Source organism: Phoca vitulina, unplaced genomic scaffold (assembly GCF_004348235.1).
Source record: "Phoca vitulina isolate PV1807 unplaced genomic scaffold, GSC_HSeal_1.0 scaffold71, whole genome shotgun sequence".
Taxonomy (NCBI): Eukaryota; Metazoa; Chordata; class Mammalia; order Carnivora; family Phocidae; genus Phoca; species Phoca vitulina.
The window spans coordinates 9,024,096-9,037,181 of NW_022589774.1; the positions used below are offsets into that span (position 1 = coordinate 9,024,096).

A 13,086-nucleotide genomic window follows, 5' to 3' on the forward strand; every position below is an offset into this window, starting at 1 on the left:
CCAGGGACCAGTTGAAATAGGGTCCCCTACTCCTCCGCCATCTTTCCCCCCTCCCTCCTGGTATTAGCTGTCTTATAAAAGGCTTAAAATAAATATTACGTGGGCTATGAGCATAGGAGGTATGTATACAAAACAGTATCAAAAATGGAAAAAGCAGCAAAAATGGTGTATACAAAAGGATAAAATCTGTTGAAACACATGCACGATATTTATAGAGACAGGAAGATAATGTAAGCAACACAAAAAATGGATGATTAATAACCTTTGGGTCATTTTCTGTGAATGTATTTAGTTGAACAGTCCATTTTTCCAGTGCCTGCTCTTTAGCCCTGACACACTCACCGTGTGGCCACTGACTTATTTCCACAGGGTGGCATCTGCTAGGCCTCTGGCTCACCCCCTTCCATTCTGAATGCACCCCCTGGGGCAACAGGACTGCAGAGCCCCTGCATTGCAGCGTCCGACTGATGACAAAACTTGCCATTGCTCCCTCTTGTCTTCCAACCTCCCTCCCTGCCCAAGTCAGGAAAACCCCGCCGTTCTTGCCTGGAGGATTACAGGGAAGTGCAGGGATTTGGTGCTGACCTCAGTGAGATGCCAGCTTCCCAGAGCCCTGATTTCTTCCAGCGCTGACAGTTTACCTCTGTGTGTCTAGGGGGCGCTCAGGTCCAGGAATTGAAAATGTCAGAAGATTCCCCCTGGATATTTGTGAAACTCCTGGAAGGACAGGAAATCAAAGTTAAGGGACAGGCAGGTGAAAATGATGGTTGGGGATAGTTGAGGAGAAGGAGAGTTTGGGTCAGTTGTGAATATACATCCAACACCCATTGTTGCACTGAAGTTCAAATCTAAAAGGAATCATAGGGTCAATCAGGTAGAATCCCTTCATTTCCCGGATGCAGAATCCAAGGCCAGAAGAATGAAGTCAGAACTAATTAGAAGCAACTCTGTCATAACCCACGGAGAACTCTCTGGTGGAGCAATGGCTGCCATTTTCCACTTTCCGTTCCACAGTTTTGTTTCACTGACTGTGTATGAACTGAAATATTATTCTGCATATGAGATTTTATTAGAGCGGCTAATCAATTAAACATACTTTAAGACTTTCCATTTTATTAGATGAATGTAGAAGAATATAAAAAGCACAAATCAGGTGTTTAATACAAGCATGTCCTATTTTAATAGAGTTGAAAATCCAAACAGCCAAATTCAAAAATACAGTATGATTGCTTCATTGCAAAATGTACCATTCAGTAGTCTTTTTCTTTCCCCCCCAACCCAGGAGGAAGGTCCCACTACATATTTCAACACTGAAGTTTTCAGGGAAGAAAAGGGCATATATAAGTCAAGAAAAATGATGATGAATTATGTATAGTTTTGGCATCCTGATAATTCACTAGTGTGTGTTTTTACTTTGTTTATAGAACAGTAAGAAACAGGGAAGATATACGGATTAGCAATGGGAGCCAGAGGTTTAGTCCAGCATTTGCCACTAACCCCAAGGCCTTACTGAGTCTCTTAACCTTTGTGAGCTCCAAGTCCCCTCTACAAAATAACAGGCTGGGACCAGATGACCTCCAGGGGTTCTCCTAAGGTTACAGAGCAGAGTGCAAGCATGCTCAGACAAAAGAGTCAGACCAACTAGAGCTGGTTTGCTCCATCTTCAACTTTCTGAGCTAGCCACGGAGCTTCTCTGGGCTACAGCTCCTCCGTGGAGTAGAAAATGTGCACTATCTTTCGCCATGTGGGGCCATTTGAATGTTAAATGAGCTAATGCACACCAAGCGCCTAGACATTACCTGCCACATCAGAGGTGCTCAGTAATTTTCGTTGTATCCCATTCTGTCATTGGATAGCCATATTAATTTTATAAAGAATTTATGGCCCCCATATGGCTCAAGATAATGTCCTGGGGATGCAGTAGAGAAGGATTTGACCATGGACTTCCACACAAGGCCTTTGCTATCAATGTAAGAGGGATAGAAGCCAGGATGGGTGGAAGGGGCCCTGTCCCAACTCCCCCACCACAGTTGGCACCTTTTTGGAGCAGATTTTTGCCCCACTGTGGTTTGGCTCCATTTTGTTTTGCCTTCTCTTCGTTGAGTTGTGCTCATTTGCTCTTTATGGATGGCTTCAGTTTTTTTGAGATTCTTTTTTCACCTGCCTCTCCCTTCACTCGTGCTATTATTTCCTGCTTAGATCATTTCCCAACCTCCCCTCCCCTTCATCTGGCTAATCCTTCAGGGCTCAGCTTTCCTCATGGAAATTTTTCTGACCCATCACCACCCGTGCTATTTGCTTTCATAGCACCCTGTCCTTCCTAACACTTACCACAATTACAGTTACATAATTTATTTTTGTCCTATTAGTCTGTCTCCCTTACCAGGCTACAAGCTCCAAAACAGCAGCAGCCTTTTCTATTTTGTTCCCAGATATCTCCCTAATGCTAGAGTGCTTAGCACATAGTAGGGGTTCCGTGAAGATGTGTTGAATAAATGGATGGATAAATGTATGAACTAAGCAGCTCATTAGTAGAACTATCCTGTCCCTTTTCTCATTCCATGTTGAGATTCATCTTCACTTCCCTTTGCAGGGTTTCTCTACGGCTTCTCCTACTTTCAGAAAAGGAATTGATTTACTAATAGCACAAAAAAATCCAACCAGGAAGTCACTGGTAGATTCTAGAGAAATTTAATCTTGCTCAAACTGTGGCTTAAACACACATCCGCAATACACTCCATGTCCCCTAGTAGGGCATTTAAGTCTACTTTGGGATACCCAGGTGATGATCAAGAGAAGCAGAATGGCTAAGTGATCTTATTGATGACAGGACCCATTTTACATTCCACTTTGACTTCCAATTTTTCCAGCCCAACCATTCACTACTAAAGATTCTCGGTTCGCTATCTTGGACCCCCCTTTCGCCTCTGGGATTTCCTACCCTCATTGGCCCCCCCAGGTAATCACATGAGCAGGTGAGCAGGTAGGAGCTCCTTAAAAGCAAGGTGTGTGTTTATATAGAATGGATGTTTTCTCCTGGAAAGCGACCTTGAGGAGAGAACAGAGAGTGGGGGCAGAAGAGTGGGTTTCTCCTGAGTTGTGGCTCACACTACTCTCCTTATTTTTCTCTTTTATGTTTTTCTCTTTAATGGGATAGCAGCATGTAGGCTTCTCTGCTAAATGATAGGTAGTTTTCCTCTCCCAGTCCAGTCTGACTAAGGATTGGGTTGAACAACCACAGGCAGCTATGGAGGAAATATTTTCCACAATAGTTTTCTGGAGCTCTGCTTTGTGTGGGTCAGCCTTCAGGCTTCCTGACAATATAGCTTTGTTCTCATTTCCTCCTGATACCTGATCCAGCGCTACGTGATTGTACTGAGCAGCAGTGAATGCCCGTTCTCCAACTCCCAGAGGTAAATTGTCATTATGAAGGGAACAATAGCCCAAGCTTAGGTGTGGAGGGTATATATTCAAGGATGCTGTGTTTAATTTCCATGAATAGTCTTCACGATGAATAGCTTCAAGATTCCTGGGATTTGTTTCTTTTCTTTTCTTTTTTTTTCTTTTCTTTAAATAGCATATCAGGGTCCTCCTTTTCAGCCTCGAGTCCCCATGTCAGGGATTCGGACCTGTCTGGGTGTGTGTGATAGAAAGGTGGGCAAGAGTCACTTCGGAAGGGATTTAGGTGGCAGGGGCGGGAGTGGCCATCTCGGACACCAGCAGCTCCCTCACTTGGCCCTAGGGAAAGAAAAACTGCAAGCTCAAGCTACCACCACAGTTGTCAAAGCTGGAAGAGATGTAAAAAGCATAATTCTGATGTCAGAGAAATGAATGGTAACTGAAAGTCGGAAGGGGGACCACGGTGTCTGCTTCTGTGCTCACACTGGGGCATTGCAGGCTGCCACACCCAAGTCTTTGGAGACGGTAGCTGTTCGGCGGTCTGTGCAGCTCTGGGGACAACGTGCAGCACCGACACGGACATTAGCGCTGCCGGGAGGGCGCCGGCAGCTGTGGGGCCGAGGGGTCCCCGGGTGGCTCCCCAGGCAGTGAACGTCCGGAAGAGAATGTGGCCGAAAAGGAAGCACATGACAGACGTGAGCATGGGCAAGAGATCCCTGGGGACTCCCAGAAATAAATTCGGGAGAAGAGATCTCCCAGAGGGGAAGCGGGGAGGAGCCAGCGAAATGGCACTGACTCGTGGATGTCACCTCAGCCCCGGGAAAGCACACGTTCCGATGGAATGACGCAAGCCGGGCTGGGAAGGAGCTAAGAGATGACCTTGTCAAGGTCCCTCATGACACAGGTGTTGACATGGGGTCCAGAGACGTCAGACTATCTGCCCTGGTTTCACAGCCAGTGAACAACATAGTTGGGATGGACCCACTTTTCCCAAGTCCCAGCCCACGACCGGTGATGGACTCCTGACATTCTTCCCACATGTGGAGGGCATTAAGGGCTTCTGCTGCCTCTGGGAAGGAAGAGTCTTCTTGGTGCCTATGACTTTGAGGAAGGTCTCCGATGCTTTGAGTCAAATGGAACGTGTGGTGGGGGTTCTGTGTAGGAGGACACCTTGGGAAGGCGCTTTTGTTTTGTTTTGCTTTGTTTTGTTTTTTTGTAAAGAGGTTTTAGTGAGGCCGCCTGGAGCTCCCCCCCTTGGGCACTAGTGAGGAGACACGCCAACCTGCAGGACCTCGGCGGGATCAGGGAGCTGTTGGGTCCAACGAAGAGGCAGTGGAGCTTGGGCTTCCGGTCATTCCCTACCTTGCTCATCTCCTATTGCCCTTGGATCTGAGAGGCGACAAAGACAGGAGAATGGGGGTGGGGGTGAGGGGCAGGGGGCGCGGACCAGCTGCATCTCCTGGTGCAGGCACTACGGGGAGAAGACGCTCCAAGCTGCATCGTGTGGGCGGCACTCTCCCGCTCCACGATGCGGGGCTCCGGCTGCTCGGGAGTCGGGCTCGGGGCTCGGCGCTCGGCGTTCGTCACCTGCTCTTCATCAGGCTGGCCCTGTGTCCGGCGCGCTGGTGCTTTGGGCAGCACACCCTTCCCGGGCCGCTCTCACAGGTCTTCAGAGGACTGGAGCGAATCCAAGAAGGGCTTCAGTTTCGCCACCACCTCATTCTCTTCCTGTTTGCCCTGCTGGGCAGCCTTGTCAGCAAGCAGTACAAGTTCAACGACAGGCCTTTCAGCGCCTGTTGAAGGGACCCCACGCGCTGCTGTTCAGCGTGGCCCAGGAGGGGAGCGGGGTCGGGTCAGACCCCAAAGCACTCAGCTCCTTCCCGAACATGAGAAGGTCAGCAGCACTGCCGATGGCACTGGAAGCAACCTGCTCGGCCAGATCGCGAAGCTGGTGGAAGCTGTTGTAGCTGTTCCGAATGAGCTCCCCGCTCGCGGCAAACTGCGTCTGGATGTCGGCTGGGAGGAAGTCCTTGGTACAGTTCATGAGTTCATCTCCAGCACACTGAGCTGATTCCTTAACTTGTTCTGCACCGTAGGGCCACTGAAGGACAGGAACAGCCCGAGGGCCACATCCTCGGAGAACAGGGGTGCCGGGCCACCAGCTCAATGAAGCGCCTCAGGGCGGGGCGCTGGCCTCGAGGAACTCCCGGGGCGGGGGGTGGGGGGGCTCCCAGCCTGCTCTTGGGCCGAAGGGCCGGCACCCCGCGCTGGGAGAGCTTCTGCAGCAGCATCTCGTGGAAAACCGCAAAGTCCTCGTACCATCTGTTCCCGGAGGACTTGAAGCGCTGCCTGGAAACCTCATATTCCACATGCTTCAGGAAGAGGCCCTTCTTCTCGGGAATGAGCTCCAGCTGCTCCGTGTCCCTGGCCAGCAGCTCCTGCGGGGCGTATGACAGCGGCAGCGGCTCCCCTGCAGCAGCCGCATTTGACCAAGCGCGGGTCCCTCCGCTCTCCGACCTGGGGTGTTGGCAGTGCGCCTCCTCCTCGGCCTCCGCCTCAGCTGCCACCGGGCCGGGCGCCACGCCTGCCTCCTCTCCACCTTGTTTATTGTAAAGCAAATGCTGCTGCAGTGCCAACGTTGCGGGAACAGATGGCTCGGGTCGCTGTGAGTCAGGGGCCCAGACCCAGGCCCCCCAGGTCCTTCTCTGCCGCGGAAGCCTGAGAAGCTGACGGGCTGGCAGGCCAGGCCCTGCGGAGATACCAGGCAGGTGGTCTCCGCGGTGCTGAAGTCTGGGACGGCCACCAGCAGCACCCTCTGGTCCTCTGGGCCTCTGAAGATTTTAGAGCCAAAGCTGGGGGTGTTCCCAGAAGGTAGCTGTGAGGGCCCTCAGGAAAGATGAATGGGTTGGTCTTGTAGGAAGGGTAGCAACCTAGTGTCGGGGCGGTGGGGCTGACGTGACCCTTATGTAGGGTCCAATCCAGGATCTCCACGTGATCCTCCTTGCTGCTATACTGGAAAATGTCACTCACATTCTGTCCTGATGTCCCTAGGAGTCTGACTCCATCGAGGGTGGCTTGGCAGGAATGGGGGACCAGCTGGAGGTTGCAGTAGGCAGTGGCCAGTGGGATCACGCAGGGGTGCAGGGGCTGCTGGGGGGACATGTAGTTGGGTGGGTCAAATTTGCCTGGCATCACATCCGCGGGTACCGAGGAGCTCAGCTGCAGGAGGATCTCCTCCAGCATTTTGACAGCCTCCACGCTGGCTGCCTGGGTTTTCTTGGTTAAGTACATGGCCTTATTGATGGAATCTCTGTTCTGGGTATTGTGGCTAGGAGGTTCCCTTCAAGGATGACCCAGAACATGTGGGCAGCACTGCACCGTTCCCCTCATCCCCCAGCTGCCCTGTCACCACGTCCACCAGCAGCTGGGAGTCCAGCAGGCTCCCGACCGCACCTCCACTCAGGCCCAAACCAGACACCAGCAGCACAAACCTGTCTGTGCCAAGGTGGGATGCAGGCTTCTCAGGAGCAAGCTTTGCAAAGCAGAGGTCCTCCACCAGAAACTTCTCACTGTCTCTCACAGAGGCGAGCATGGCCAGGACTGTCCCTGTGACCAGCTTTGACACATCAATGGTGCCTTCCAGTCTGAGGCACTGCAATTCATCTTCCAAGACCAGTTCATCCTCCGGGTGGATATATTTGCTCCGAGGAGGCCGAGGGAGCAGGTTGTGCTCTTCATTGATCTCCCAGAGGATGATGCCTGGAGCGGCATGGAGTGGTAAGAAGAGGGTCCCCAACACACAACACTTCTCCCCAGGCCGCAGCTCACACAGCTTCTTTATTTGGACTCCATCAGCCCAGTGCTGTTGAGCCCAGCTCACCAGGAAGGGCCTCATTTGGAGGAGACGGGTGGCATCAGTGGGGGCATACTGCTGGCTAAAGCTGTGCTCCCCCAGCAGGAAGGGCTGGGAGGATTTGGTATAAGTCGACACAGGCACACGGGCAAAGGTGGCATTGTTGGCTGACGATGGGGAGATGAGAGTGTGGGCCCTTTGGACAGCCTGCTCAGAAAACATGACCTTGCTTGATGTGTCCAGACCACTGTGCTCAGGACAAAGAGGTGGTAGTCACAATGCAGCATCTACTACAAAAAGGTGATGCCTCAACCGTGGACAGGAGGAAGGGTGGCCTCATAGAGACAGAACATTAGCTGGATCTCATGGTGTTCAGTCTATTTACCTAACCATACCCATGCCTTTGTGGTCAGACGCTTTTCCTATTCAACACTAGTTGACCCACAGAGTCTAGATCCAGCCACCAGGGCAATAGGACGCAATTTTTTTTTGCATCAGTGAGTTGTTGTGTTTTTGTTGTTGTTGTTGTTTTAACCAAAATTCTCTCTGCTGCTGTTTCAGCTCACGTACCCTTAATTTGTCCTAAGCAAATGTAAGGCAAACTTTTTTATATTTTGTTTTATATTTCTTCATGAAATCTGGTCACCTCTTAGTCTATTTAAAGTGAAACAGCCCAACTTCTTTATCTACTGTTTAGGAAGCTAGGACCAAGGTAGTCTTTTGTTATGGAATGTTCCAGATGCTCACAAGATAACCCAACTTTCCATATGTCATAGCATTCATTTTCAGTTATTCACTTTTATTATAGTATTACTAAAGCCTGCTAAATTTAGTACCCTAGAGCACTCAGGAGATATCTTCTGACCTAGCAAAGGTGCATATTACTATGCTGGGTAATTTAAAACTTAATTTTAAAAATGTACACATACACTTTTAACTTAAAAACACACATACATTAAAAAATATACACACAGGGGTGCCTGGGTGGCTCAGTCGGTTAAGCATCTGCTTTCAGCTCAGGTCATGATCCCGGGGTCCTGGGATTGAGTCCCTCATCAGGCTCCCTGCTCAGCGGGGAGTCTGCTTTTTCCTCTCCCTCTGCCCCTCCCCCTGCTTGTTCTTCTTACTCTCTCTCTCAAATAAATAAATAAAATCTTAAAAAAAATACATACAATAAAAGTATAGTTCTCTCCTATGGAAGCTTACTGTGTGGATTTCAAAATTTTTATGTAGAATAAACAAATGGCCACCTGAGCCCATTTCAGGATCATGCAGACACCCCTATCTCTCTGTACCTTGCAGCATTCTTGTGAATGGGCCCAAAGACCCCTAGATACCTTTTACATTCTCTCTCTTTCTGTCGACTTCCCTGACCCCACCCATGTACCCTTCCCCCTCACCTCTCTTCCCAGTTTGCCCTCACAAGTGCCCATAAGAAAAGGAGAGCTTATCTTTGGCTAATTTCCAGTGGCTCTCTCTCCATCATGGCCTAATAGGAAGGCCTGCATCCACAAAGCCAAAGCAGTCTGCTGCAATAGGCTTTATTGACCCTGTGGGAGAGACTCTTTGGAGCCACCGTTTCTTTCTGCAGTGAGCCAGGGGGTTTACAAAGAGAATAAGCCTTCACTGGGTTCCTGGTTGAGCTCCATCGCCCACCCAGTGCAGCCGGGGATGCTCTGGGATCTGCTCACACACAAAACATTCTCTTGAGCCTGTCTATTTACATTCCTGGACTCTTGCCTAATCTTCCTATAAAAAGAGTCAATATGAAGAATGTCTACTTCACCCCAAACCTCTCATGAGAAAGTTTGCTCTAAGAGAAGTCCCAGACACTAACTGCTAGAATACACGGGGCAAGATGAAGCCAGCGAGACAAAACTCAATAGAGTTTGGGAAAGTTTCCAGAGATTAAAAAACAAAAAACAAAAAACACTTGGATAAAACCTATCACAAAAGGACTGGGTTTCAAGTACTGTGATGAAGGTAGATGGGGTGTTATTCCCCACTGCACGCTGTAAGCATCCTCACAACTACCACATGTCCTTAAGAGAGAGGGGCCATTAACATCAGGCCTGGCACAGTTATGTCCCTGATCAAGTTCCACAAGGCTGACATGTCTCAGTGGACATGACTTCATGGCCATTTGCTGCTCTGTGCTAACCCAACGAGACAGCTCATGGCTTGGGAGAGGGATTGATGGTCTTTGACCTCTGACTTCCCACCCCAATCCAGAAGAACTGAGGGTTTGTCCTATACACAGTTGTTTTGATCCAAGATGTATCAACCAGGAATGGGCAGATGGCTCTCGGGAGGAAAAAGTCCCCAGCTGTTAGAGGAAGAAATTTTCAAGTACCAGAATAAGAGACCCAAAAAATGTGGAAGAAGTACTGTGACAGGATAATGATACTTTTCTTCTCCCATCTGGGGGGAAAAAAAAAAGTTAACATCTTTGGAAGGTTTATACATCTCTCACAGTTGTATAGTTTTTTTATTGAATTTTTTCAGTGTGCCCTCACTTCTCTTCCTCCATGAAGTCTTTTTTATTTTCCAACCAAAATGAAATTGTAGCTACCTGCTCTGAGAACCTGGGGTAGTTTGATAATGCGTTCTTATGTCTGCCTTCCCCACCCAAGTGGAAACTTCTATTTGCCGTCTCAACAGAGCTGAGCCATTAGAAGGTGAGCAGTCAGGAGACTGTGAGAACACATAATTTATGAAACATCCCTGGGGACAAGTAGAGGGCCTTCCTTGCCACCATGCCCCTTCCTTTCTGCACTCCAACTTTTGACCAGAGTTGACACCGATCCTATGGTCTAGAGAGTGGAACCCACTGAGGTTGTATGGGAAAAGGGACTGAGATGAACAAGAGACATGTGTGACAAAGCTTCAAGTGAACTATCTAGAAAGGTGCATGTGGGGAAGAAAACCCAATGAAGACTACCAGGAAGTTGTTCAGCATTTCTCAGATTTGAGAGGGCTGGGGTAGAGGCCTAGAACCCTAAGACTCCCCAACCAATCAGTCCTCGGTTTCATACTTCCTAACTTATACTCTTTTTCCAGAGACTGCCCTGTCTCCTTCAGTCATCTCCTACTCGAGTGGCGCCCAGTGTTTCATGTCCTTACCTATGTATTCAAGGTTAACCACTTGATCTGTATCACTGTCATTAACACTATCATCTCTATGACGACCACTAAAATCATCATCACCCACACGTGCCTAGTGCGTCATAGTTCACAGAGCGGTGTCATACTCACTCTCTCGTTGCCTGCTGACAACAGGCCTCCAAGGACAGTTCTGCTGTTAGGATCATGAGTCCTGAAGTCACTGGCTTTGCCTTGGGCCTTGAAGTGAGTCAGAAAAAGTACTGTTGGATAACGTAGGTGAGAAGAACCCTTTACAATAATTTTGTCTTTCAGGGACATTTTGCTGGGGTCACCTAGTTGACACTTCTTTGTTTTTTTCTTTTCTTTCTTTTCTTTTTTTTTTTTTTTTTTGCTACTGAGATAGGATGATAACCAAAATAAAAACAAAGACTTTAGTAATGAGGATTATAATAAAAAAGAGTAATTTTCCAAATTGGCCTTTTGTACAACAAGACTAAGACTCAACTGGGTCAAGTCGCGTGTGAAAGGATGATAATGTAATAACAAAACTCATAGTGAATAGCAATGGTACTATATATAAATGTTCAGCTCTTTATAAAGTGCTTTTATCTGATTTAGCCTCACAACTACCTTTCCAGTTATTTAAATATCATTATTATCTCCATTTCACAGATGAAAAAGAATCTCAGTTCAATAGCTCACTAACTCGGTGTCAGAAATAGGACAAAGGTCCAAGCCGCCTCGCTTCCAGACTAATGCTTCTCCCCATACTGGGCTGCCCCTATTGCAGTGTATCCATCAGCAGCCTGGGCTGGCTTAGGAACCCTCTGGGACAGTAGCAACAGGACAGATTTTTTTTTTTTTTTTGGTAATAATTGGCACACCCGATAGGGAATTTGCCCTCCCATTTACAGAACTCAAATCAGAAACATGGTAAAACATTAACCTTGCATTTTATAGTCTAATTATTCATAATCAATTCAGCATAAATACCTGAAATAATACTGTGTTTTGAAAGGTTCATAAGATCTTTGTTGAATATGGAGACTCATGGGTTGTCACTAACAGTAGGCTTTGGTTTACCTGATTTCTGTAGAGCTCTTTTCGATCATTGCTTTAGGCCTCTTTAGGCACCCCCGCCTCCTGCCAGATGCATGTTCTTCTGTGGGGATAGAAATTACCTGGTACTAAGTCAAGGTCTAGTTCTATGGTTCCCTACCAAGGCTGCGCATTAAACCTCCTGAGAGCCTTTTTAAAAAGGCAGATGCCTAGCTCCCTCCCCAGAACAACTGAATCTCAGTCTCAGGAAACAGAGCCCAGGTGTTTACATATTTTTAAAACTCCCCAAGTGTTTCTTATCAAAAGGAAAGGTTTAAAACCACAGATAACAGTTTCACCTGATTATTTTAAATGGGATTACTCTGATTGTCATCATTATTCTTGCATGTGGATGTGGATTCTTGCATTTAATTTTGTTCAGATTTTTGGCAACAAGGGCATTATCCTCTGGGTCTCTCAGCCATTTTTGACTCTGTTTTCCTGAGGCCCTGAGGATTTTGAGGAATAGAGGAACAAAAGTGGCAGACTTCTTTAGGCCAATCTTTCTTTCCATGATAAAGAAATGACCCTTGTTGTTTAAATAAGTTTCTTGAAAGATATCAGCATAGTTTTTCATTTTCCCCTATCTGACTGTGGATAAACTGCAATATTAATAAATTCAATAAACTGAAATGCTTAACTTATACCACCAATTAAGTGGCAAATTGAGGACTCTCCTCTTCTCCTCCAAAACTTGACCATATTGCTGTAAATGCGAATTTAAGTGTACTTTCCATATATGCCTAGGTATGTTTACTTTAGATCTGTATTATTATTAGCTATGCCCGGTACAGAAAATCACATGGCCTTGTTCAGTTTTCTCAGAAGTCTGTGCCAGGAGGGACCATAACCCAGAGCTGGAGATAGAGTTTCAGAAGCTATTAGGTTTTGATATGTTCTCCGTGCGTGCCGTGTGCTCTCTGTCATCCTGAACGGTCAACTTCCCGAAAGGACAGAGTGGCCCCCTAAAGCAATGAGGGACCCTCTGAGCTGAGGGAGGGACCCCAGAGAGAAGCCAGGTCAATCCTGAGACAAAAGGAGCCTTCCTTGGGGCACCTGGGTGGCTCAGTCGGTTAAGCATCTGACTTCCGCTCAGGTCCTGATGCCGGGGTCCAGGGATCAAGCCCCACATCAGGTTCCCTGCTCAGCAGGGACCCTGCTTCTCGCTTTCCCTCTGCTTGCTCTCTCTCTCTTCTCTCAAATAAATAAATAAAATCTTAAAGAAAAAAAAAAGGAGGCCCCTCTAACGGAAGGAAAATAAAATCTCAAAAATCTCACTCCCTCACTCATAAGGCTGGGTGAGGCATCAGAGATCATGCCTGTGAAAATCAGACTCCAATAGGTGAGTGTATCTGTATTCTAACCTCAGCCCCCTCCTCTTCTCACACCATGTGGATGACCTTGTGCATGGCTCAAAGCTCTGCTCATCAGCAGAGTTTTCTCTTGGCCCTTCTTCTTCAGTGTCAGGCCTGAGTGAGATTATAGTCCAGCTGTCACCAACATTCACGCTCACACAAACACTACGCCAATCCATCCATAAAGCAGGCTTGTGCTTTTTGACCCTCCTTCAGCATGTTGTGAAGACCCACCCACAGGACCAGGAGTGTGAGCGGAGGGACGGTCACCGACCC

The 13,086-nt window shown here is 47.9% G+C and overlaps 2 pseudogenes; both read right to left on the reverse strand.

Annotated features, from left to right (window-relative positions):
* Positions 1-4,494: 4,494 nt before the first annotated feature.
* Positions 4,495-5,888, reverse strand: LOC116624857 (annotated as a pseudogene).
* A 181-nt stretch (positions 5,889-6,069) lies between these two features.
* LOC116624949 lies at positions 6,070-7,474 on the reverse strand (annotated as a pseudogene).
* Between the last annotated feature and the right edge of the window lie 5,612 nt (positions 7,475-13,086).